The 27,604-nt window shown below is 48.7% G+C and overlaps 1 protein-coding gene across 5 annotated transcripts in view; it reads left to right on the top strand.

Annotated features, from left to right (window-relative positions):
* Tsp74f (Tetraspanin 74F) overlaps positions 1-27,604 on the top strand; it is a 362,176-nt gene that overhangs the window by 210,304 nt on the left and 124,268 nt on the right. The window contains exon 1 of one of the 5 annotated variants that reach the window (XM_077702262.1): positions 25,143-25,261. The exons of 3 other annotated variants lie outside the window; for them this stretch is intronic. The gene's annotated coding sequence lies outside the window, so the exon portion shown is untranslated. Of the gene's footprint in view, positions 1-25,142; positions 25,262-27,604 lie in introns of those variants that run through there. One more of the 5 variants, XM_077702259.1, reaches the window with a different exon arrangement.

The raw sequence follows: 27,604 nt of genomic DNA, 5'->3' as shown, positions 1-27,604 counted from the left end.
GTGATAGCAGTGCGGTGGGGCGTGGAAGGCCGCGCGCTGCTTGCGCATGTGCGCTCTCCCCCCCGTACTGCTCTCCCTCTACTGCGCGCGCTGCAAATATAGCGGCTAGCGGTCGCTCGTGTTTCAGTCACTGCGTTGCTCCTTCCTTCCTTGGTTGACGCTCGTGCCCACGTTTACTCGTGTCTGCTACTCCAGCATCACGGAAGAAGCGATGGAAGCAACACTGCCTTCAATCAGTACTGAGGCCCCAATGCTCTGCATTTACTCGTGTTCCCCTCGCGGGAAGGCGCGGGAATTTTTTTCTTTTGAATTCAACCATGTGACCCTCCGGCTTAATAGCAGGAGTGTGGACAAATGGCTTGTGTAGGCTTCTTTTTAATGAAGAGGCTTGTACTGCCCTTCATAATACTGATAGGCCAAAGGAATAATTGCTATTTTCTTACCAAACATAAAAAGAAAATACGAGACGTTATTTTTATGGTCCGTTATCGCTGGCTTGGAAGCAGTCAAAACTGTTATTTCGTAAAGCAGTTTTAAACCACGCGTCGTGCGAAACTGCACCTGCTGCGGATTCACGGGGATTTCACGGCTGCAAAGGTAGGCGAAATTTTTTGCCCTATTTCACGGCTACGGCAGCCGCCATTTGCAAGATGTTACGTAATTGAACGTCACTTTCACGCAAACTGAAGTTGCCAATGTGTGGCGTAAGCGTTCCCGCCAACTGTTTATATTAGGTCCAATCACCGAGAGGGCGGGACATACAAGCCGTATTGTTGTTGAATAACAAAGACAGGCCTATGTTGTCTTTCCCGCTGTATTTCGTCCAGTTTTTCACTGCCAGCCAGGAATTATTCGCTTTCAATTGGGAGAAATAACGCAAACTTCAGAACTGGTGCCAGCAAACGCCAAAAATAACGAAAGCACACACAACCGCTTTGTCAATTAACCGGAAAGACGTGACCAAAGGAAAGCCAATCCGACAAAGCTTCCGGCGAATTCACAGTTCGCAGTGGATTTACGGCGTCGAGTATCGGTAGATGCGAGAGTGTAGCTACGTCATCTATAAATTCAGACGATCCCTCCCCCTGGCCTCTCCACCCGGGTTTCTTCCGCGCATCCGCATCGGGTAGTGCCGGTGGACTTGCGTGCGTACTGTGCACTGCTGGCTACTTTTTTGGCCTATACTTATAAAACGACACTTTAAAACTGCCCGTGTGTCGAGATTTCCGTGCACATTAACGATATACTTAAGTGGTCACAATTAATCCGGCGCCCTCCACTACGGCGCATCTCATAGCCCAGGCGTAACTTCGGCGCGTAGTACCGCCCCAAATTTGAATTCGGAAAGATATTCAAAGGGTCATTTAATGCTAATCAGACTGGCAGTTCGCTACCGTGACATTTCACCACCGGCGTCTTTCGAAAACGCGCGACCATTTTTTTTCCCCTTGCGCCAGCGTCCGCACTAACCCGGAATGCACATTAGCGGACGCGCATGCCCACACCCACCGCTGTGCGCACACGTAGTGCGTGAAAAATCGCATTAGCCGTCCCACGTGCGGCCTTTGCGGAAGCCCCATGTATCAAAGTGCGTGTGCTCCGCTTTAGCCGCGCACAAGTTTCAATAAGCCCCGCTGCTCCCGCGCACATGTTCGCAGCGTGTACACAGCCCGATTGATTGCGCCCCTTATGTCGGCGGGCTCCGGCCGTGTGCCTGTCAGTCGCTTGTACGTACGCGCTCGACACTTCGATTTCTCAAGCCCCGAACCACGTGCGACTGGTTCCTTTGCGCCTGTCCATCGGATGGCGTTATTATGACCATTCGTTTAGGGGTCCCAGCTCCGTGGGAATACGTCCCACGGCGCCGCGTTGTTAATCACTGTTGCATTAGCTCTGTCGGAGAGCGTGCCCCGGCTCGTAAGTCAAACGCGCGTAACATATGCGAGTTTGGATCTTTTTTCTTCGCACCGTGTCGCACCCCACCACGTGTTCTCGGCTGTTACTTTTGCCCACCTCATCGTCACGCACGAGTGACTTCAACTGGCTTCGTTCCCACCCTTGTTTCACTTAGCATACGAATGCTGAATACTATCCTTTTTTTTTCGGTTTTACATCCCACGGAAAGAAGTGAGTGGCCGCGATAGGAACAAGGTAATTTGGATCCGGCTTCCTAGCAAAAAAAAGGAGAAAAAGAGCGCCCTTTAGTTAACAACAACGATGGTTAAAACGCTCAGATTTCTGGTTAGGGATTCGTTTGCTGTCGGCGGGATTGTGGACTTCGATTGTTGATGGGTTTGAATTTGCGTCATTCGATCTGCAGATCACGTCTATCCACCAGTGAGCCCATAAAAGCTTCGCTTTAAACCCACACTGCTGAGGTCGTGTTGGAATGGCGCGATCGATAGACGTCGGCTTCATAACGCGAGAGACCGGGGGTCGATCCCGACCACGAGACGCTTTTTTTTTTTTTTTTTTGAGGCGATTGATGCGCCTTCACTTATTACCATAATTGTTTTGTGAAACCCGTTGTGTAAGCTAGCTTTCCTGCAGTGCGTTTTGGTGCCGGGACGGTCGCCATTAGTGATGCATAGAAAGCTTCTTTTTAAAACAAGGAGTTGAAGCCGGCTGAGCGTGTAGTCCTCAGAAGGGTTAACAAGAACGAAGAAGAACGGAAAGTTGGGCTAGTCGGTAGGTGTTCATCCCTGTTTTTTGAGCGCTTTTGTTGTCCACCCAGGAGAACCAAGAAGTGGGTGCCAGCCTATGAATAGAGCGGCAGCTTACTGTTGTCCTCGGATTAGCTAGCGAGGCTATATGCGCATGCGCTATAGCAGCCGAACGCCGAAGATCTCCCGGACACTACATTACAATAATAACGGAGCCGGAAAACTATTCGACGACATGACTACGCGCCGTACTACACAAGATTTGGCTAGATGACTAAAACGTTGATCGAAATTGGTGAAATTAGAATTTGTATCGCATACTCGTGCAAGGCTCACGCAGCATAGCCGCAAATATACAAAATTTGGCCGTCAATACAGTGATCTTCGACGTTCCCTGACGAGTTGGAGCCAATCAGCGTCGCTCCCACAGACTTCGCTGTCTGCGTAAATACTCCCCGCACAGATGCATAGCCCGCTGCCACCATTTGTTAGAGCCCTCCTATCTCGCTTAAGCAACGCTGAAGCGAGGGCGAACAGATCTAGCGCGTCGGCTTCGAAGCGTTGTCGTTGTCGTTGAGGGCTCTGGTCGATTTATTGAAGCTAAAAAATGCTTGCAACGCCCCTCTGATGAATGCGATGGCTGTCGGGGAAAAACTTATGGCAGGCATTGCTGTTACGAGAAACAAGGTCAAGGTATGCTGTGCCAAGATAGATAGCAACAACGAAACAAGAAAATACATTTGAAAGGCTAATGAACATTTTGGCGTTCTCTGTGCAAGCGCAAAGCGTAAACGATGTATTAGGCTGGATTTGTGTTCGGCGTTGGTACGCTTCGGGGACAAACTGCAACTAATTTATTTTCTGCCTCTCCGTTACTTCTGGAATCCGTGAAGAGAGCACAAGGACGGGCGGGAAATGCTTTATATTTATTGAAGCCCCTGTAGCGCAGTGCGAAAGCGAATAGTTAACAGTCCAGACAAGAACGCGTAGTATGCGTTGCCCTACTTTCGTATACTTGGTGGCTGACATTTGCATTTCGCCAGCACGCGAATATTTTACAACGCTGACTTAAATCTCCAGACATCTACGGGCCAGCGTAGGCTCCCCGCGAATGAATAAAAAATATTTAGAAACTAATCTATTCCTTCGAAGGAGCCAGTGCTCGCAGCAAAGATCCAGAAATGGTCAAAAATAGCCAAGAACACATGTATAGTTCCGCACCCTTTACACATTGTACGTGTTCAGTGACGTCATCAGCCGCCCACACAAAGCAGGCATTTCAGTGGGGAACACGCGTGCCGTTGTTGTTGTTAGTGCGGGTATTCAAATCATTTATTGATGGAAACACTCGCGAGCGGCATATATAAGAAACGTTTTACCGTTCGAAATGTCCCCACATATTTTTTCTGACATCATCCCTTCATCGAATGGCTCGTCAAAACTATTGCCACATCTTCGACCAGTGGTGCAAGGCTAGAGAAACAGCAGAGCTGGCGGCCCCCCTCCCTTCGTCGGAGACCCGGCTGTTGCACCTGACATGGACTTACGAACTTTCCGCTGAAAGGTCTCCATGACTGGCAGGCCCGGATCGTTTTGTCCGCAGGCTTTCACATCTCTCACAAAGTGGACCGCGTTAGCACGCCATAAAACCGGCGGCAACCGGCTTCGCCAACTCGGCGTGAACTGGCGAAGAGAAGAGCACGCGAGAGATCACGGCGCGAACGCTGGGCAGAGTGTTCTCGAAGGTGGAGGTGGTGGATGATGCTGGGCGCCCCTCACGAGACGCACGCGCACGTGCGCTCGGTATTTCTGTTCATGGATGGCGCAACCATGAGCCTAAACAGCTCTGCTGTCAAAACTTTACCAGCGCTTCCTTAAGAAAGTTGAGAGAAGCGCAAAAACGTTCTCACATCAAAACTGCGTCAACATTGCGTCACAACCTTTGCCAAAAGTGCGTCCAACTTTCACGGAATGTGCGTCCAAGAGATCCTCAAACCTTCGAAGGCACAAATCGCAAACGGAGAACGAACTCATGCGACGATTTTTCGCTCGCTCACTAAACGCATCTACGAAAGAACTAAATGTATACGAATGCGTAGTTTATGAGATAACGGTACTCTATTGTGCTCCTTTTTCATGTCGATGGGTGCATTGTCTTATGTAGAACCGTTCCTTTTTCGCGATTATCAAGTAACCATTTTGACACAACGGAAGCTCCCTTTCACGCATGCGCCGTGTGTCAAGAGACCTTATGATAGCTTTTCGGTCGACCAACCGGTCAATGGGAAAAGGCATTAATTTTTTGACAATGTGTCATCGGTCCCACTAAGACAGACAGCTTTCGCTTTAAAATTCAAAATTTAGGGGCTTAACGCACCCAAGCGGCGCCTTTGCTATGAGGCGCGCCGTAGTTGAGTGCTCCGGCTCAATGCAGACCACCTGGGTATCTTTAACGTGCGCCGAAATTTCGACACACGGGAATCTCTGCTTTTCCTTGTCGCTTCCCATGATCCCGTAGTTCGGTCGCCACTCTGTTGCCCGGATCATGTAATACCTGTTAATTGCCCGCATTGCACGTCTTGCCCCATTCCACTTATTTTTTTCTTTGAGCTATGTCTTCCAGGCGAGTTGGTTCCCCAAACTGAGCGCTCGTTTCCTGTCCCTAAGCGTTACCCCGTACCATCCTTTTTTCCATGGATGGTTGGGCTTAACTAATTTCTCTTCCAAGGTGTTGAGCAGTTCACCGAGTTTCTGCGCACCGGGCCATTGAATACACCATTTTTTTTTTGTACAGCGAAGCTGCACAAAATTTCGTGTCATAAACAAAAAACCCCGGAAGTGCCCAGCAGTTCTCGCCTAAGACGCCGAGCGCATGCGTCAGGCTGATCAGGCACAAAAATTAGAGCTCCGTATTCGTGTAAAAAACAACCCCAAAACAAGCATCGAAACCGCATGATGGATGATAAGGCGCTTGGGAACGATGGAACCCGCCCCCCTTCCGTAAGTTCTTAGTAAAGATTAGGTCTGCAGCTGCTATCCAAAAGAGCTGTTCACGTCATTCGAGGGCGAGCGCATGGGTCAGGCTAGGCAGGGCACAGCCTTCGCGGCCAGAGAAACCTAGCGCGAGGGACAACCCTGCGGAGATGGCGAGGAACAACTCACGCCCTCCCCCATCAGCATGTGTGACGCGTTGCGGTTTACAACAACTTCGCTGTACAGTGGGGTCCACTGTTAAAGGGAAACGGCGAGCGCGTGGGTGCTGCGCTCCGCGAAGCGCCGGCGCCGAGAAGTGGCGAGAATCGGAGACAGCCGGCACATGCGCACTGACCGCTCCAGGGGGGAGAAGCCGCTCCGTCGTCTGCTACGGCGCTCCCCTGCGGCGCTCAGCTTGCAACAGCTGAGGGATTTCGCACTCGAAGGATGTGAGCGGCGCAGCGGAGCGCCGTAGCAGACGACGGAGCGGCTTTTCCCGCCTCATGCGGTCAGTGCGCATGTGCCGGCTGTCTCCGATTCTCGCCACTTCTCGGCGCCGGCGCTTCGCGGAGCGCAGCATCCACGCGCTCGCCGTTTCCCTTTAACAGTGGACCCCACTGTACATCCACTTTCGCAGGGCGGGATGGCGATCTTTTTTTTTTTCAGTGATGGATGTAGTCAACTGTCAGCACTGACAACTTCTAGGAGATACTTATACTCATCCACGTCGTCAAGCATTTCTTATTTCAGCAAGCATTTTACCCGATAACCTAGGCTGAAGGGTACGCTTTCTGCATACCTGCTCAGCATTACTTTCGTTTGGTATATGTATTTGTGACCCTACGATGGTGGTTTCTGAGTGAATTTGCTGAAGCGTTCTTGGCATGTGTTCTCAGCACCCACCAAACACGGGAATGTATTTCGCCAAATTCGAAGTGGCTCAAATTCTAATTAGCCGTTTACTCGTATCTGTGGCTACTCCAAAGCTTCCAAAATACTTCTTTAGAGATTCTGCACATGTTTTGGGGAAGTATGTGTGTTCCTGTCTTGGGGAAATTTTGCGGAAATTTTTGCCTGGGTGGGAACTGAACTCGGGTCCTCCAGAATACAAGATGAGCCATCATTATTAACGCCACCACAGCTCGGATGTCTCTAGCTCACTGAAGGTGGACCTTCTGAATGCGCTCTGGCCTTTAACTTGGACATTTCTGTTGGACAGACGTTTAATTTTAATGTAGTGGATTTTTTTAGATTCCATTTTAATAGCGCCTCATAGCATCCCACCATTGTCATGGCGCTCTTTGCCCTCGTCGGCCTTGCGCCATAAAACCCTAAATCATCATCATCATCTGTTGGACAGACGTACCCAGGTAAATTGAACATGATAAAACAGAAGTAGCAAACCACTCACCACTAAATGTCCTGTTTGTTTGGAGATGCAAGCGTGCGTATGTTCCGAATCACAAAGGCGGAGCAAAGAAAAAGACACAAAGGGATAATGATGATGATAATTACAGGACACATTCAGCAGAGAATGCTCTTTATTGGAAAAGCAGGGAGGTTTGCCGGCATTTACAGTCGCCTACATGCTTCTCTGCTGTGGGTTGGGGATGGGGGAAGAAAAGACCCACGAAAGAACTGGACAGGAGAGGAAAAGAAAAAAAAAACTGTCGTGGACTTGGCATGATAACGGACTTACATGCATATTTTTGTCCTGACCTTGGGCCACATAGTTTACAACTTTGAAATTTGACCAATTTCATCCAAATAAGAGAACAAATTCCAAAGAGCTTGGCGCTGCTTCGAGGGACGAATCCATGGTCCTGAAATAATCCTGAGAGTAATTGGTCCCTGTTCTAGACGTTCAATGTTTTCAAGGAAGTGGGATCTCCATTAAATGTAGGCCGCACATTCTAATAAAATGTGTTCAATTGTTTCAACACAAGCACAATTATCACAGTGCGGATTTGGCGTCGCTCCAAGGCGAAATACGTAGCTATTTGTGTACGCACAGATCAGCTGTAGACGATGGTACAACGTCTCCAGGTTACGAGGAAGCTGTCTCGGGATTCTGGACTTCAATTCTGGGTCAATAGAGGGCAAAAAGCCGCGAGTATTTCGTAAGTTGCTCCATAGACGGCTTTTTTCAGTCACCGCAAAGTGGTGAGCCATGGAAGAAGCTTCTGTTTTCGTGAAATACACCTTGCGGTATTTCCGGTAAAGAAGGCCTTTATGGGCCGCTTCGTCGGATTTTTGGTTACCTTTGATGCCGCTGAGTCCAGGTATTCACTGCAACGTTCAGCAGTTGGACGCTAATGCTCTCGTATTCACTACATCGTAAGAAGCGCTTATCTATCCTCGTAATATTTTTGTATTTCTGCAAAACAAACCTTTATCTGCCCAAATTTTCAGTTGCCCAGAACTGTTAGCGTCTTTGCCTGTATCACAGTGTTTCTTAACCTTATTTTGTTGTAATGGACACACATTTTTTCGGCTCCCTGCGTAGTTGCGCTCAAAGCATCCAAACTCAAAGCTACCGTACTACTGCACTGATATGTACGAGGATTGGTTCACTTCTAAAACTAAGTATCCTTAAGTGTGAAACACCCTTTTAGCCTTGAAAACCGTCATCCCAGACGATCCTATAGTATACGCTCAAAATCGCCATGGGTGGTTTCATTAATGGTCCTGTAACCTGCACTTGACTGATTCACTGCATCTGCTAGCCCCGCCTAGAGTGTTTCCAATAAATCTATAAACTCGACAAACCTTTCTTTCTTTTGCTACACGCCCCACTTTGTAATATCTTTTCGAAGGTGTCCGCCAGCTACGTCCACACAGCTTTTGCAGTGATTAACCGTTAGCTTAGCCACGCTATCGCTTTGGTGCCAGCTGGTGATTTGTAATACAAAGTACGCGTGCACGCAAAACGGGGTCTGCTGCGTTTAGAGAGTGGTGCAGACGCGTCTAACGTCGTGGTGCCCGGACCGTTCCAGTTCTATTGCTTGCTATTACGGTCGCGGGGTCGTTAGGGCCGAAACGCATGAAGTTGTAGGATGGGCGTAACCGCGAGAGGTAAGGGTAGGAGGAAGAGGGGACAGTTAAGGATGTTTATGAGGCCCGACATCGCTCCCCCTCGGTTTAGAGTGCTTTCGAAACTGTATGAATGGCGCCGCTGGTCACGCTTGGCTCAGCTAAATCAACCAAACCAATCAACAGGTTGCACCCCTTTTTAATGTATAGGGGCCACTTTCGAGGTAGTTTTCATTGTACAAATAAAGCAAAAGCAGCTTAGGCTCTGAAAGCTGTTGTCTCAATTGCGTTTGCCAAGTAATATTGTTTTTTTTTTGTTCTTCTACGGAAGGATCCCATTAAGTAGTCGTTATCGGCTGCGTTATAGTTATGCGGGAATATGATGCACGGCCATTAAGAGGAATATATAATACACGGTGAACCATAAATAAGCGCTGGTCAGCCATACTATTCACTTCCTTGCGCCTTCTCCCTTCCTTAGCAGACGTACGGAATATATTAAGCTCCACGCAATTGAAAGTAATCGCACTTGCCACTCGCAAACTTTTTGGGTAATTTCAATTATCCCAAAAGATATCCCGAAGGATGTCAGCTCTTTCGAAATTTATTTCCAGAAGTCTTAGTCAGCGCGATTGACTAGCCGTGTACCCCATTACAAAATGAAGTGTGCTATCACCATTATCAAGTCAAAAAAATTTCCCCGCATTTCCCCGAGGGGAAGAATGTGAAAGTGCGAATGCAGGAGTTGAATTTGCGCGGTTCGGTAATGTTTGCGAAAGAGAGATCACACACACATACACAACTACAAAGAAAGAAAGATGCATTTATTCACAGACACCTATTTGTGTTGTCGTTGTACTTGATTGCTAGAGCGGATCTCAGCTTTGAAATTTCGTGTCAGTACTCCTTTAAGCGGGTGCATTAGCCCTTCTCACGCCCGATTCCTGGCCAATCCCCCACGTGGGTATGTGCCATGTCAGCGGCCAGGCAGCGCGCGCCCATCTCCCCCCGTTGCCAAGGAAGACGAGGAGCGCGCGCACCCGCAGCTGTTGCTATGTGCACGGACGGCGGTCACCGGAATTCAGGGTCGCTTATAAAGTGCCTTCGCACTTAATATCAGACACGCTTTGGAAACTAGATTGTGACTGTCATCTTTTGAATTGGTCAGTGAGCGCATTTAATTTGTTGATGCCATTATTTGTGACGGTAATATTGTTGTCGAGCGCACAGTAGTTTCTTTAGTGGCTTACCGAAAATCGGGAAGAGATTACTAATTCCAGTAATGCGAAAACTAAGAGGAACTGAGCAATTGAGACGACGATATTGAGAAAACATAGGTACCGCACGGTGACATTTTGGCGACATCAATTCAATATTTTATGATATTACACAAGTTGCGATAATATTACATTTTATTGCGATAGAATTTACGTTGCTTTGTTGCAATTATGATAGGTTTCAATTGCGAGAACACTGCACCTGCATAGGTCTTCTGCTTCTCAGCACGATACATCGGTGTTGTGTAGACGAAGTCTTCGGGACTGCCTATTCCGTGCGATCACTGCGGTATTCGTTCTTCTGCCTGTGTAAAGAGCCCGTGCTTCCTCGCGGATTTCAGCTTCTGTGAATCTCCTTAGAGCAGCCACCCCAACTGCCCCTACGGCGCCCACGCGCTAGCCAATACACGAGCGACGCCCCCCTGAAGCTTCCTCGCGCTCTCTTCGACGGCGCGCCAACCTGGTTCACGGCTGAGCCACTCCACGTTTTCATAGCGACGGAGCTTTACTTCCTCCCTGCCGCACCAGAATCGCCAGAGCCACCGGGGCTGATCGTGAGCCGCAACAGTCACGACCAGGCAGGAGAGTGGCAACGAGTGAAAGCTTCCAACAGACTGGTTAACAGAAGAATCGCAGCACGGACCTTGTTTGGAAGCAGACCGGTCGGAACAGGCATTTTATACACAAGGCGAACAATGGCTCTCGCACTGTGCGGTGCCTTTTAGCCAAATTAAGACTATAAACAAAAATAAATTACTTATCTTAAAACTATATCTTCCTTTACGTGTGACATTGCTGACGTCTGCAACATGGAGTTAAAATGTAAAAGAAATAACCCTGCTTGCATGCCAATACTGAATCAAAATGGCGCAATCCGTCCTAGGCATCTTTTCTTGAAAATATCTCAAAGTAAATTTCACACGCTTACATTGCTATTTGCGTGTTCTCTCTCCTGCTGTTCTACCTTGACCGGGATATTTTGTAGCGTTCGTCGTTGTCGTTGTTAAATAAAGGTGAAGTCCGCCTGTGCCCTTCTGAAGCGGGCACAAGTATCTCGCTCATTTTCCTGGCCGAAATCAAACTGATACTGCTACAGCTGCACCAGCCCCTAACTTGATCACAGATCAGTGTGCCCCCGTTTTTGTTATGATTCTTTCGGCCTTACTTTGTTCTGCTCATTGCACCAAACTAATTGCACCTCGAGCAACGAAGCATCCTGGAAGAAATTTCGATTCCAATTACCGCGCGTTTCATCAATATTAATGGCCGGGAATGAGGCTGTCGACAGTTCCTCAATTGTATAATGTCGGGAGCAGCAGTAAGAAAGCGATCCTGATTATACAGCTTCTAGCCTTTCCATCTTCAAACTCCCGCACTCAAAATTTTCCGGCATGGCGATTCGTAATCTCGAAGGTCGTGATTGTTGCCCGAAGTATTCTAATGCGAGTAGGCGCATACGTCGTCTGCATCGACGCCAATTGCTTTGCCGGCCGAAGTTCTTCGGGGGCTGCTTCAAATCAAGCGCGCGAAGCTCATTCGAAACAGATATGGCTTAATTGAAAGACGTGACGACGAAACAAGGCACGGTGCGTCGAATTCACCTTAGCTCGTACACCTTCGCGCCATGATTGCAGGAGAGTTATGGCGGTATGACGACAGGTCCGTTGGGGTTTTGCTGCCCTTGCAAATCAAGCACTGTTGCTGTCCGCCTCGCAGATGTAGACAGTGACCGAGTCATTAGGTGAACTGCAAACGGAAAGTGCCTCCGCGCAACACCTGAAAATGTCCTCTCAATCATGTCAGCGCAACGTCGTATGCCATTTGAATCTCGTTGTTCCATTTCAAGTCACGTCGTCCCTATCCGCAACTGTATAAGCGCTGGGGTGTAGCGCTCAGCCGGCGAAGACATAAAAGGAAAAGAAAGAAACCTAGTTCCCAGCCCCATGAGCACCATTGGTATGCGATAACCTGACTCGTTCCCTCGTTTAAGCCTGCGAATGATGGACGACCGCGACTAAGTTTTCGAGAATGCGTTTGGAGCTGACGTTTCGCTTCGCCGACTAACTACCGTCGTATTTCGATGCATCCTTTCGTCTTTTCTTGTCACGTTCCTCAAGCACCGCATGTCTCGAAAATTTGTTCATACTCGAAATTAGCCCACCAAAGGCTAGAATCCTGCGCAATCTGCAATTCCTATTGCAGAACTGCGGGGTTGTGTCTACACGCCACTAAACGCGGTGCGCCATGGGTTTCCCGCGGCCAGCACAATTGACGTCAACATAAGCCTTTCTATTTCCACCGCGCAAGGCGGACCTCTTTGAATAATTGAATGTCTTGTGACTGTCGACCCTGCTGGTGCGGAGCTATTGCTTGTCTCAAACAGTATGTATGCATGCATAGTTAAAAAAAACTGAGCTCCTAAGTGTATGCAGCCGCCTTTTTTGTCCTACGCAGCAATCTGGTAGCTTTTAAAATTTTTATTGTCACAACAAATATTTTGCGCAAAAAGCAAAATATACAAAAAAACTTGTGGCGCAATTTTATAGCAGCTTGTCCATCTTTCACAAACGGCCGATTCCAAATGCCATGCCCAAGCGATGCACAAATGGTTATCAGAATGCTTTAAATAAATGAATAATATATCTGTGTAGGCGTAAGAGCTGGGTGTACGATAAAACATTTTCATATCCCGATTTGATTGATTATGAGGTTCAACGCGCCGACGTTACAAAGGCGATGAGGCGCGATGTAGTGGAGGATTTTCATATCTCGCTGTAGCTGCTGTCTCGCTCAGAAACTTCAATCGGAGGTTAATAATGTGTCTAACACAGATAGTCTTAGTTCACGACGAGAAATATATTTGATTATGGAGAGAGAGAGAGAGAGAGAGAGAGAGAGAGAGAGAAGAGAGAGAGAGAGAGAGAGAGAGAGAGAGAGAGAGAGAGAGAGAGGAGAGAGAGAGAGAGAGAGAGAGAGAGAGAGAGAGAGAGAGAGAGAGATGACACCGAACTTCGGCTGAACAGGCTGATAAGTAAAGTGATTGGAGCTACTTTCCAGATGCCCATCCCCAGGGGAAGGCTGATAGATAAACTAATTATAGACTGCGGGGAGGTGATGCTCGCTCCTGTATGACAAATTAAACTTTTGTTTACTGGGTGTAACGGTGGAGCAACAAGCTTAATGTAGCCCGCCTTTTCATCTTTTCCAGCCACTTAAGAGTTCTAGGGTAAGAGTTCTAGAGAGCCTCAGTTCCAAGGAAATGAAAGTATCGATTATCGAACATCAGATACTGAGGATATGTACAGTCGCCCACAGGCTTAACAGGAACATAAGAGTTGATTTTGGCGTGGAATATCTCAGAACTTCTACCGAAAACCTGTTTAAACAAATGTGGAGAACTTCAGCGCTGCCTTAAGCTTTTAAAGAAATGCAACAGTCGTGACTAAAAAACCTTCCACCAAAGCAGGAGGAAACGATAAGTGGTGGGTAAAGCGTTGCGGCAGCTGAGACTGTGGACGACAGTGCAACGCGTCCTGAACACACTACGGGCCCCGCGCCACTGAAGAGGCATCGCTGACGAAATAGAAGCGTTATGTATGTATCAAAACCAGCTCATAATGTATCAAATGCATCAGTGTCATCATGCATAAAAACAACTCGCCCAACTTCTCACCTTGCTGAAATAGAAGCGTCATTCTGTAGACGCGGATGTGGTTCGCAGTGTAGTTGCGAAACAGCGCCTTCGTCTGAAGGTAAAAATTGTCCCCCCCAAAATACACGCGAGGAACAGGCACATTCAGTCGTGGCCGGCGGGCCTATTAATGCATTAAATACAGTCAGTTCTAAAAAATATTGAAAAATTACGGTGCCTTTTGCCCCGTTTTCACTTGGAAAGAGCGAGTTATAAACATCTCCCATCACAATTTGTCTTGCTGTGAACGATGATTTCTCTTAATATCTATCGCTTATGAGATGCGTTCATATGATGGCGAACTTCAGGATTACTCTGCGTAACTTGAGCCACTCTGGGCCACCCGTCGCGGTGGCTGAGTGGCTAAGGAGTTGTGCTGCTTAGCTCAAGGACACGGGGTCGATTTCCGGTCGCAGTGGCCTCTTTTCTGATCGAGGCGAAAAGCGAAAGCGCCCCTGTGTTCGAGATTTCGACTCACGTTAAATATCCCCGGGTGGTTAAAATTAATCCAGAGCCCTCCACTATGGCGTGCCTCATCGCATGTGCAGTGTCAGCGCGTCAATCTTCCGGCATTTAAACCGGCATCCTGTACACGAATTTTACAACATGGTCCTTCTGAAACGATATCAGAATGGCGTAAAATGCAATGATGCCTTTTTGACCCAGTTGTCCCACCTTACATTGGAAGAAAACGTGCGTGACTTATGTGTTAATGAGCTGTGGAAAATTCCACAAGCACGGACGAACTATGGTCGCAGATGCTGTCTTCTTATCAATTGCCTATTTTACTGAACACCGCCACGATTTGTTAGTGCGCAAATAATATGGCACATAAATTTACTGCCTGCAGTGTCACTCTGAAATTTTTCTTGGTGACGATTTGTTGCGTGCTTGGGCTTGCGGTGTTTCTTTAGTTTTGCATTTCTCTGTATTTCACTGCAACATATTTCTTCTTCTGGGATAGAGCCCATTTTTGAGGGGCTGTGTTTTCTCCGCGTTTTTGCTGTGCTATAGCGTTATGGCGTTTTGCTTTGATGAAATTGTGACTTCCTGTATGTGCTCTTTTTTCTTTTGCTTGTTTTATTTTGGTGCACAGATGTAACTTTAAGAGTGTTAGCAATTTTTACCTGTACAATCGATTTTTTTCAGCACATGCTGCTATATGTCAGAATATATTGACTGCATGCTATTGTTAAAGGGGAGCTGTCCTTGTCAAGACTTACTGGCTTTTTGTCTGTGTTCCCTCCAGTGTCATTTTGATACTGGAAATAAAAATGATTTGATTTGATTTGATTCGATTTGAGTGCTAAATCCTAGGGGTCCCAAAAACTTCCGGCGAGGCTGATTTGTCACGCAGTTTTACGTGATTGGCTGAAGAAATCAACCACGCCGAAAGTTTTCCGGCATCTTAAGGCGTTTGGCCCCAAGTGGTCATTCACTTACTGAAAAGGCGCGTGCGAACATTTAGCCGGAGCAGGTGCCCGGCGCTCTGTCGAAGCAACCTCTCTGCCTGCTCTGGTTTGCTGTGGCGGAATGGGGCCTCATAGCGCGCTACACTCGGCGGGGAGGATCCATTTGTACGAGACGTCAAAACTGTCCATCACTGTCACATCCCCCCGTTTTAAGCGCTCGAGATTTCAGGCGTGTGTGGGATGAAAGGATAAACTGCGGCGCATTCCAAGAGTGGTTGACATGCCGGAAATGACTTCCTGCCACGTCGTGCATCCACGTGTGCTGGCACCACAGTGGCGTGAAAAGAAAGTGAGAATGAACCACTTATCGATCAAATCAAGCGCTAAGAATGTCGAGCTATTGCCTGGCAGGATCAGATGGCGGTGGTGTAGGAGCAGTGTTCGGGAGGAAAGCATTGCTAAAACAGCATGTGAGAACTGATTTCTAAATTCAATGTGGGTGTTAGTTCATTTTAAGATACCAATGGGGGAAACTTCAAGCAAATGAGACAGCGACGCTCTCCGATTCATTGGTACGTTGCGTGAGCGTGTATGCTGGTGGGCGCACGCGCTCTGTGTGCGTCTGTGGGGGTAGAATATACAGGGTGTCCCAGCTATCATGCAGCAAGATTTAAAAAAAGAGTAATGGCCTTACTCGAGGAAAAACCTAGTGCATAATGTTTCCCGTACAGTAGTGCACTAGGGGGCAGTAATTTTTTGTTAATGAGATTAAATAATTATATGTTTTATCTAAGTTGAGAAATTCTGTCCTAATCATTAAGGTGTAAATGAAGCTCTTGTGGGCACCCACTACAAACGTGTAACTGCGGTATTTTTAGCGACGGACTAATTGCCTACTCATTTATTCCGACTGATAAGGAAACCCCGCGAAATATGAAAAGTACCACGTGACGGCGCTCCCACCTGCATCGTCAAGTAGCGTCCTTGAACAAGCGTCCTCTTAGTTAGCCAGAACGAAATAAACAAAAGAAGGAACGAAAAAAATCGCGAACGAGTTTTTTGCTTTATCTGCCTCATGTGGACCAGCAGAAGCAACGCGTCGCGTATTATGTCATTTGGGGCCCTATTCTCGACTGCACAAATTGCCGGCATTTCGCCCATGTTTTTTTTGCGTAAGCACGACGTAAGCAATCAGTGACGTACTGCACCTATAGCTATGACGACATGCAGTGTAATTTGACGATTCAGTCATAAAGATCGCAACCAAGGTATCAAATATTGTGCAAGAAAGATATAAAAACACTTGGCATGTACTATAAAAATTAAGACGGTAGCTGAGGCTGACAAGAAAAAAATTCCCCCGCATTTCCCCGAGGGGGAGAATGTGAAAGTGCGAATGCACGGTTGTCGGCCCGCTTGCGGCGCTTGCGCTCGGCCCCCGCAGCCCACCGCCTCGCCGCCTTCTCTTCCATCTCTTCCATCGGGTTTGTAGTATCACGTGTACACCACGCAGTTATCAAGCCGCTATAACGCCGCTGAGTCGCCAACGCACGCCGCTGACGACGTAGTTTGAATGCGTTAAAGATATAAGGCGCGTTACTAACACTGATATCAGCGTCGCGTCCGTGGCTTAGTCGGTAGAGCGTCGCGCTGCGGTCGCAAAGTCCTCGGATCGAAACCTGGCGCCGGATGCTGTTTTTTTTTTTTTTTATATAGAGAGGAGGACTGCGGACGCCGCCGTCGCCGCCGCCGCCGGCGGAGGAAGGTTTGGGGTCGCTTATAAAGTGCATTCGCACTTAAAACACATTTCTGGAGGTCAAATTTGGCGCCAACACCACAAGGCGATCGAGTAACGTTGATCCAAAAGCGAGCGAAAGGCGGATGTCGAGCTAAAGAACATCACCCAATTTTTTTACCGTATCTATTTATTTCCTTCAATCGCTTTTATTTACATAGCTGGGCTCTCTGCTTCAATGCAAGCTTTGTTGCGTTATCACCTTCCCTGCCGCCACCGCCGCCACGCCATCGTCTGCTGCTATGTTACAAGTTTATGGCGTGATCACAGAAAACGACGGCCGCGACCATCGCTTCTATGACATATAAGAGCAGCGAAGCGCTACGCCTGATAACCGCGGAGCGCACCGATGTCGCCGATTCACTCATTCGTCAAGCGCGACTGCAGTCAGCGCTGTAATGAACTAAATAGTCACTTTTCATTGTTATTTTTCTCTTGAGTTCGATCATGTGACCCAACAGCTTACTAGGACAAGTATGGACAAATGCCATGCATTGGGTTCTCTTTGTCATGGAGAGGCTTGTACTGCCCTCTTATGTTGCGGTTACGTCAAACAAATAATTTTTATTTCATTCCCAAACATAAAAGCAAAATACTGCATGTTATTTGTATGTTCCATGATCGCTGACTTGGAAGCAGTTGAAACTATAATTTGTTTCGGTAGGAAACATGCTTTAAACAGCGCGCATGCGAAACTGCGCCTGCTGCAAATTGCCGCACCTTTCGCGGCGCCGTAAGCCGGGGCAATATTTTGCCCTATTTTGCTTGTATTTTGCGACAAAAACAGCCGCCATTTTCAAGCTGTTACATAGCATTACGTCACTTTTACGCAGGCTGAAGTTGCCAATGCATGACGTAATCGTTCCCGCCAACTGTTTAAATTACGTCACGCCTTCTCAGCCAATCACAGCGGGGGTGTGTATTACAAGCAGTATTGTTGTTGAATAGCAAAGACAGGCTTACGTTGTCATTCCCGCTGCATTTAGTCTGGTTTTTCATTGCCGGCCAAGAATTGTGCGCGTTTAGTAACGAGAAATAAGGCAAACTTTAGAACTGGTGTCCGTAAACGACATGAAACGTCAAAATGACGACAGCACACACAACCGCTTTGTCAACCGGAAGCACGTGACCAAAATTGAAAGCCAATCAGAAAAGACTTCCGGAAAATTGCCTGAATTGCCGGCAATTTGTGCAGTCGAGAATAGGGCCCTTGGAAACGAGATGTGATAGCGGTTATCTTAGCGTAGATTGAGTGCACGGGCGGTTCGTTTTTTCGCCGCAGAACCTGTCCCAACAAAAAAGAATCGAAAAAATCAACTCAGTAGTCTAAAGGCGCGTTTTACATTGTCCCAATGCCCATGCCTTTTTCTAATGAGCAGAAGGCGAACATGATTCTTGCCTTGGGAACCGCAAATGGCAATATGAGAAAGGCCTCAAAGATCTATCAATCATGGAAGTTTGGCGGTAGCGTATTTCCAAACGCTTCGCTGCACAGAGCACGCATGAGACATGTCCGCTCGCTCTAGCAGAACGGTAATTAAATGTCGTCATTGGCTGCGCCTCAAACCTAAAGAGACCTAATACATACCAAATCACTGTTATTGACAAAAACAACATCTAGATTTCTGTTGAGAAAAAAATTCACTTTAGAAAGAAGAGGTAAGCAATTGAAAAAAAACACTACGAGATAGCCCTGCTGGGGCTCGAATCCAGGCCGCCAGCGCCAGTACTAAGTATTCTACATCGAGGTTACAGAGCCCGAATGGTAGGCTTCTTTTAGTAGGCGCTCAATACAATAGCGCGAGCAGTGACATCCCACGTCACGTGGGTGCTCTGTGCAGCGAAGCGTTTGGAAACAAGCTTGGCGGTGAACCCAACGCATCGACAATCATCTGAAATTATGAAAACCTGAGACAAACCGGCTCTTTCAACAACAGCAGCACAGGACTCCGTCTGTGAGTACAAGGCTTCGCGGATGTTCTTGCATTTATTGCTGCGAACCCTCAAGCGAGCGTGCGAGAAGTGGCCGCCCAGGCACAAATTTCCAAGTCGTCATTTAGGAGGATTCTAAAGGACTCGGACTTACCCCCGTACAACGTTAGCCTGCACCAATGCTTGGAAGAAAGGGACTTGCAGAATTGTCTGGATTTCTCAAATCGGATACTCACTAAACCTGAAGAGTCACCGGACTTCCTTAGCAACGTAATGTGGACAGATGAAGCCAATCTTTGTAGAAACGGCCAGGTAGATCTGCACAACGCGCAATATTGGAGCGACTCCAATCCACGCTGGTTAAAGCGCACTCGGAAGCAGTACCAGTGGTCATTCAATGCGTGGTGTGGAATTTACGCTGGCAGTATAATTGGCCCAATCTTCTTCGACCAGACGTTGACCGGACAGCGTTACGTGTGCGAAATCGTTGAAGGAACGGTTGATCGGTGCCTCGGCTAAATACCGCTGTCATGTCTTCCACTTATGTGGCGTCAGCAAGGTGGGGCGCCAGCACACAGCAGCAGTCGAGCACGAAACTGTCTTGTTGCGACTATTCAAACACAATGGATTGGACGCCACGGGCAAGTAAATTTACCGGCTAGGTCACCCGATCTCTTGCCACTGAATGTCTTTCTTTGGGGCTACGTGAAAGATCATGTTTACACGACCGAGATGAAGACGTCAGATGAGTTCAAGGCAAGGATAACGGGTTTCTGCAGTACAATCCCTCCTTCTATCATCAAGAAAGCCACTGACGATGTGATAAAGCGGGCTCAGTACTGCGTAGCTGCAGAAGGAGATCTACTCGAGCACACCCACTAGGCGGTACCTAACGACCAACAGCGCGTACGAATGCACCAGTTATTAAGGAGCACTAAAATGTGATGTTTTGCTTTGTTCTGTACAGGCCTCCCTATGGCCAAATCGGCAAGTTTTTAAGTGGAATGCATTAAATTTATTGAACACATAGGTTTGGCCTTTTCTCTACACGTGGATAGATTCCCTGTGTGTTTATTGTGTTTTATTTTTGTCACAAACGTATTTTACAGCACGTACTCCCAAAAAATAACGCCTTCACTGTAATTTGGCTTTGGACCCAAGCCAGTTTCTGCCACGAAATGTAGCCGCGGATGTACTATTTCGACGTGGTCCGAGCAGAGCTGGGATAAATATTGTATGTCTATTTCATTGCTTTTCGCATTTCGCCATTGGTTACAGCGGCGCGTTTACTGCTTTAGCCAGGGGCCTTTTTTATCAAGAGGATCTCGGTCGTAAGAAACAGAAGAGCGGGGCGAACTTCACAGGAACAAACCGCTCCTAAGCAGACAAAACTTGCTGTTGCTGCACCTTCAATGCCATTATCAAGGTGATGCGCTGTCTTTTCGGGCATGTGACAGGCAAAGCAGTTGCTTTCAATCAGCTTGTTCGAGGGCGCTACATTACGACGGAGGTGGAAGTGCCGTCACGTGGTATTTTTTTTTTTAATTTTTCGCGGGATTTCTTTATCAGTCAGAATAAATGAGTAGGCAACAAGTTCGTCGCTGAAAATATCGCAGTTAGGTGGCTCTCGTGGGTCCCTACAAGTGCCTTATGGACACCTTGATGATTGGGACAATATTTCTCGAGGTATATAATTAATAACAAATGATTATTTGAATCTAACTAACGAAAAAATTTACTGCCCGACAGTCCACTGTACTGGAAACATTATGCACTAGGTTTTCTTCAAGTAAGGCCATTGCTCTTTTTTAAGACCTTGGTGCTTGATATCTGGCACACCCTGTATATGCGGCGCTTTTGTTAAGTTGGCTCGTTTGCTCAACGCAAATAATCACACGAACAGCGTACACTGTGGACACGGAAACTTTTAAGAAGGAGCAAGAGCAGATTGCTTTGATAATCATTGCTTTGAAGATTGCTTTGAAAATGTCTGCCAAGGTCGTTTCCTTTTGCAAGCCCAGAGGGTATCGTCGGCGCATTTATGACGGATAACCACTGAACGAGGGACGAGTGCAGCGGTGGGTCATCTGCATGTGACGTTATTCGGCGCAAATATCAACACAAGCTTATAAACTCCTGGTGAGACGGAACAATATTAAAAAGATGGACCATCTCCACTAACGTGAAATCTGGGAAGGGGCGAAGCATGCAGTGTATAAGTGTATTCGAAGATTTTAATTCCCTCTCTTGCCACACGGCGCACGCTGATTGGTCGCCGGAGAAGCGCCAGTGAGAGGAGCAATCGCGCGCTTGCTGAGCCGTAGGCGCCCTCTCTTGTGAGTGAGTGAGTGAGTGCGGGTGCAGGGGAGAGAGAGGGATATGCTTTCCAGCTCGTGATTCTAAGTGTATCTCACTCACCATGATCAGGACACGCAGTCGTGGTGGTAGACTACACTATTTCTGGCTTCGCATTACTTACTTCAATTGCCGAAATAATGGGGATGGATGGGCGAACGGCGAAGGTAGGCTTCCCCAAAGAACACTGTTTCAAACATTTTCACTTGCAACCACGGAGCGCCCAGGTGAATGTAGGCGTAGCGCAAGGGTAACGCTGGAGGAGCAGCAGCGGCGATAATGCGCCGTTATTGTTGTAGCTGCAACGTAACCGAAAACAAAAACAGAACAAGAGATAACGTAGCAACAAGCAAAAAAGAAAAAAAGGACCAAACGAGGCTTTAACTTTACGCTGACGCACAGAAAGGTCTAATCAGCCCCGCGGTCGACGCCTCGCAAGATTTGCGGAAGGCACACACCCCCTTGTAATGCCCCGCGAAGACGTGACGGCTTCTCTAAAGTCGGCCCTCATCGGAGAGCGGCTATAAATGGCAACGGGGCCGCCTTCTCCAGCCCATCTGGTCTCTGCTGTATAGTCATCGCCCGTTGCCGTCACCGGGAGGCGTCATACGTGACGTCATTGCCCCATGGGCGGGGGGCCCGCGTGACGTCACTTGGCGCAGGTGATCGGCGACTGCAGCAATGGTGAGCCGAGTCAACAGCCCGCTCCCGCCCTCTCCCTCATCTCAGGCGCCCCTTTTGCTCTTCCTCGTTGACTCGCATGCGACGATCGCTCTGCCCGGGTCACGAATTATGGAAGCGCGCCCACAGAGGACCCCGATCCGTCTTTCGTTAATTTCGCGGAATTGCTGGCGGCCTGCTTGTGTTCTGTCTGCGAGCGTGTGCACGGAGTACTGTGGGCGCGTGAGCAAAATGGGTTGGATCTGATCTGTTCGGTGCGTGATCGTCGTCGCTAAATTTAGGCTTACTTGAACTTCGTCTCAAAGTTTGCCGCTCGTTTTGTGCGCGTCCTTGTTTGGAAAAGGGCTAATCTTACGTGCTTGGCCGTACTATATGCACGGGGCGCTGTGTGTGCATGCGTGTGCGTGCGTGAAATAGAGATGGAGTTTATGGCGTGCACACTGTCATCACACTACGTGCAGTTATGAGCACATGCGCGTGCATGTGTATACTTTCAGCAGGCGTATGCATCGCAATAAATGACTGATTACCTTATGTTAAGCCTGTCTGCATGGCTATAATTCCTATGATTCAAGACAAAGTGATACTGATACTTATTGATTGGTGGTGGCATCCGCTTGTTATCCATACAGAGCTCAAAGGAATCGTTAGTTACACGGGCTTTGAAAAGGAGCTTTTAGATTACCTAGAGGGCCTCTCAAAAGAGAGGCCCTCTAGGTAATCTAAAATGCAAGGAAAACCTTGCACTTGGAAAGACAGCTTACGCTACGCGGGTGCCCCTGGGAGGCTGTACTTTGGTGTTTTCTCTACGTAGAAAATCACTCAAATGCAGTCCGCTTCGCATTTATCACGTCATTCTTTAAAATGGTAATCCAAAGTTTAATTTGCTGCGAGCTGTACCTGAAGCCGAAACATGGCATATAGTAGTTCAGAAATTTGAGCCCGCAGACCGCAAAGTATCCGCGAACGAAGTTTATAAAGTTCACGTGGTGATTCGCACTATGTCGTCTCCCTTGTATTTTGGCCTACCCTGATGCTGGGAAAAATGAGAGGAAGATGCTAAAAGATGGCTTTCCTGCAAGCTCAGAATACGTTTTTACTTCTCCTCAAAGCGCATTTTGTGAAGTCGGCTTTTTTGCATAACAAAAACGCTATGCGGGACAGCTTCAAACGTACAATGAATATGCGTGGGGAACGGAAGCTTTAGGTACAATCACCGCGGGTGCAATAGCAGATTGCTTTAAACAATATGTCACACAGCATAATTTACACCTTTTAAATGCGAATGCATTTATTAGTCGGGGGTTGTCTTGCGTCCATCGAGCGGCGTGCGCCTGCATCCCTCCAGCGCGAGCGCACGTGAGCGCGCGCCTCGTAGTTCTGCCAATCTAGTAACGTTGGTTCTGCCTTCGTCGTCGTCGTCGTCGTCGTCGTCGTAAATGCGAATGCATTTCTTAGTCGGGGGTTGTCGTGCTCCGTCGGCGTGCGCCCGCAGGTGTTATCTCTCCGCGCTCAATGCCGAACGCATGCGCTTGAAGCGAGCTGTACTAGTTTGCTCGAAGCGGCAAGGACGGCGAGTACTGCGGTGTTAGTCTCGTGTCTAACGTGTATGGGAACTTGATATCGCACGCCGTTGCCACGTCTCCCGTTCGAGACACGTCTCCGTACAAGGACTTGTACACCCTTGCCTACACCGGAGACGGAGTCTTTGTGGTGACCGTGTACCTCGCGCCCAACCTCGCTCGAGACGCCGTTGCCGCGCAGCTGGACGCGGCTATGGAAAGTGTGCGCGTGCGCTCCAAACCCTCTGACCCCATAGTCTTGGTTGGCGACTTCAACGTTGACGTGCGCAAGAAGAGTGGCGAGTGGCTGGTCGAGTACATGCAGACCAGGCACTCTATGCATTGTCTCTCTGCCGGCTTCGACACGTGCCCCACTACCATTCACGGGAGTTGCATTGATCTGGTCTTTACGCGAAACTGTGACGCGCGTATGCTTCTCAAAGACCCTTTGACCGTGCACTTTAGCGATCACAAGGCAGTGATTGTGGCCGTCAGGTACAACGATAACACAAACAGGTGCTGGTCTTGGTTGGCGACTTCAACGTTGACGTGCGCAAGAAGAGTGGCGAGTGGCTGGTCGAGTACATGCAGACCAGGCACTCTATGCATTGTCTCTCTGCCGGCTTCGACACGTGCCCCACTACCATTCACGGGAGTTGCATTGATCTGGTCTTTACGCGAAACTGTGACGCGCGTATGCTTCTCAAAGACCCTTTGACCGTGCACTTTAGCGATCACAAGGAAGTGATTGTGGCCGTCAGGTACAACGATAACACAAACAGGTGCTGATGAATAAATGATTACGTTCACACTCTCGTCATTAATTACGCCATTACTCGCAACACACTCATCGGTGCACCGAATGCATTCGCATTTCTGCACGATTCCCTTCGGGGAGGTGCGGGGGAATTTTTTTTCTGTTTGAGCAGTCCGTGAAGGGATCGTCCGCACATTTATCACTCATAACAAATGACCTAACACATGCGACGAGTCACCTGCATTCGGCGTTATTCCGTGCAAAACTGACCTCTTGAGACCAGGAAAAGTTAACGGTAGCTGCAACTCCCAGTAGCCTCATTAAATGTCCTTCGACGATGTTCCTCGGCGTCTGCGCCATCTTGGGGAGGAGCAGGTGGCCGTGTCAACGTGGGGCCGATTGAAAAAATCGGAGGGCGCTAAGCAATAAAAGCCGATAGTCCCGCGACCAAAAAACCTTCCTGCATTCAGTGGCTTCCCTCAACCCACTTTCAGTCCTTCACATGCTCGTCCTTGTTTTGTGAGGGAAACCGGGAGAGGGGTAAAAGGCGTGGTGATGATCACCGTGTTAGTGTAGGTATGAACGAAAAGGAATAAAAAAACGCTAAGCAATAAAACCGGATATTCCCTCGACCAAAATAACCTTCCTATATTCAGCAGCTTCTGTCAGCTTCCTTTCAGTCTTTCACATTCGTGTCCATGTCTTGGAAGACAGAGGGGTATAAGGCGGGCCCAACGTGTCTCTTCCGCATTGTTTCCGTTTCGTCTACAGTAAAGATCACGGGTTGCGGATAAGGCATATCATACTCCCTTTTTCCTCAGTTATACGGTAATCGACGTCCGTCGGGATGCCGTGTCGAGAGTTGGGCTCGCGTACCCGCGACCCAGCGTCGGCGGGGAGGGGAGGGGGGCAGCGCGTCCAGGCTGCGGGCACGCCACGAGCGGCGGTGACGAGCGGGACCGCGCTAAAGGCCACGGGGCCCCGACGCGTGCCCGGCGGTGGCCGACCGCGCCCACCCGGCGCTGGTCGGAGCTCCGGAGCGGTGTCAGTCTCCACCCGGGCTGGCCGTCGGGCGCAGGGACTGCCCGCACGTCGGCACCGTCGCCGGAGTCTCTCTCCTTCCCCGCGCAGTGAGTGTGTGTCTGTGTGTTCCGCCTTTGCTAGGCCTAAGGCGCGCAGGTGTCTTCCGGTGACGATTTGGCTCGTGGCCGCATTCTTGGAAACCGTTGCGATGCAACGCACAAGCTGTTTTCAGCCGCTTTGCTCTTAAGCATGAATGCGCTGGTCCTTTGTTTTGTTTGCTTTGGTTTCCTTTTCGCGAACCAAATCAATATTATGGTGTTTCAGGCACTGAAGCCGCCATACCCGGAATATGAGGCGCGCCGTAGTGGAGGGCTCGGAATTAATTTCGACCACCTGGGAACCTTCACGGGCACCGAAATCTCGAGACATGGGTGTTTTCGCTGTTCGCCTCCAACTGAAAAGCGGACACCGTGGCGGGGATCGAACCCACGTCCTGGGTCTCACTTTTGCTAACTGTCCGAGCTTACGACTACCTTGCTGTTTCCTGCTTTATGTCAGCAGGCAAAGAACGCAAAAAAATTAGGGGTAAGGCTGACACTAATTAATCTGCAGAATTCACTGGGACGCAGACCCAGCATGAGGGTACATCTTCTCTGCATATCCCTTCTCCCGCTGCCCCAGCGTGATATATATTTTCTCCCCTTCAAGTTTTAACCTCATGGAACCATTAAGTGCCAATTTACCGAATTGCTGCCTTCAATCCAGTTCTTTAGACATCACTGGCCCTCGATTTTATCTTCCAAAATGCTTCGCACGTCCTCGAATGACGTGCTTCTCTCTTCTTATTTATTTCCTTTAAACCAAAGCTGCAATACATCTTTGATTCGGGGCTGAGTCGCTATGCTTCTATGGAAGGCGAAATCTCGGAGTGGCACCTTAACCTCTACCCGATATGTTGGGAGCATCTTTAGCAAAGTTTAGATTCCGTGTCGGCCGCCCTATAACTGCAGTGGGGAAAGGCTCTCTCCTACGTCATTGCTTTTCATCCCATAAAAACTGATGTTTTCCAGCTCTGCAGTGCTAATTTATACTTAGCGTCGTCGTGATATGTTAAAATGCTCGCACTGCTGATCTAAACTATCCATAACATCGCCTTTTTTTCGTAATGGCAGCTACTTTGAGATGCGGCCGTATTAGACTACACATTTAAGTTCGTGGGGGAAAACTGTTCGTTGACAAATAGGAAATCCTAAGCCCCGTGGGATTCCGCCAGGCACAGAGGGAAAAGGAGACGTCGTTTAGGCGAAATCCTCCAGCACAGCTGACCGGACGGATGGAAGCAAGGAGGCGTGTATTTGACCCGGTGCACATAGGAACAAGTCCTCAACACTCGCCGATTGGATTGAGTAGCCTGGTATCTTCCTAAGCTGCGATGCTATTCTGTGAGACCGCGAAGCGCTCCTACGATTCTTAGCCGCGCGAGTAGGAGGAAATAGTTTTATTGAGCATTCTAAATGGCCCAGAGGGCGGTCCAGGGGAGTGGTTCCTTCTTCGCTGGAGCCCATATGCAATCGGCGCCGCCTGGGCTCTGTACACCAGCTGACGCTGGGTAGGCAAAGAAGGGCTGGACAGCAAGATCTCCCATTGCTCTACTTGCGACGTCGACGGGAGGAGGACAGGGTGCTCAGGTTGCACACCCCGATTACGTGGCGGAGTGTGCCGGCTTCTGAGCAAACTGTACAGTGAGCGTCGCAGCGACTCGGGTACATTAGGTGAAGACGCGTCGGGTGCGGGAAGGAGCCGGATTGTGTGAGCCGTAGGGCAGTTTGTTGTTCCCTGGACGGGTCAGTGTGGGGCGGGGGTAGGGTCTGTTTCTGGAGGCGGTAATGTTGGGTTGTGTCCCTGAACGTGACAAGTGGGTGACTGAGTAGCCCGAGCTCCGGTGGAGCAGTGTCGGTGGGTGAGAGCATGTCCTCGCTGGTTGTAGAGGCTGCGCTAAGCGAGTGTAACGGCTGTGCCAATGGTACACGTGCAAGCTGGCCCAAGGCGCGTAGTTTGAACTTTGGAGTATTGAAATAGATTGTATGATAGGAGGGACGTTGGACTCTTCATCGTCGCAATTCCAATCGCTGTGCCGATCTCAAACAACACGCTTAGGGAACCTTTGCAACTTTTCTTTCTTGCTTCCGTTAAAAAGAACGACCGCTGCTGCAAGCAAGCGAACCCTTGACCTCGTGGTCAGTGGCGCAATGCGTCGGCTACTGAGCCGCCGCGGTGGGTATAATGTTATTTTTTTGGCGAAGCAAATTAATCATCACATTCGTGCGTGCAGTGCGTCGGTACATCGCAAACAATAGCAACTTGCCTCTATCAGTTGTCGCCTCGGACTGGACCGTGAGACCCGACGCATTTTGTTAACGCCGGATCACCTCGCTCTTAGCAAGCTTCCT

Source organism: Haemaphysalis longicornis, unplaced genomic scaffold (assembly GCF_048455015.1).
Source record: "Haemaphysalis longicornis isolate Haplotype H1 unplaced genomic scaffold, Haemaphysalis longicornis Haplotype H1 scaffold_3, whole genome shotgun sequence".
Taxonomy (NCBI): domain Eukaryota; kingdom Metazoa; phylum Arthropoda; class Arachnida; order Ixodida; family Ixodidae; genus Haemaphysalis; species Haemaphysalis longicornis.
The sequence above is the reverse complement of the archived record's forward strand: the minus strand, read 5'-3'. Positions and strand labels throughout refer to the sequence as shown.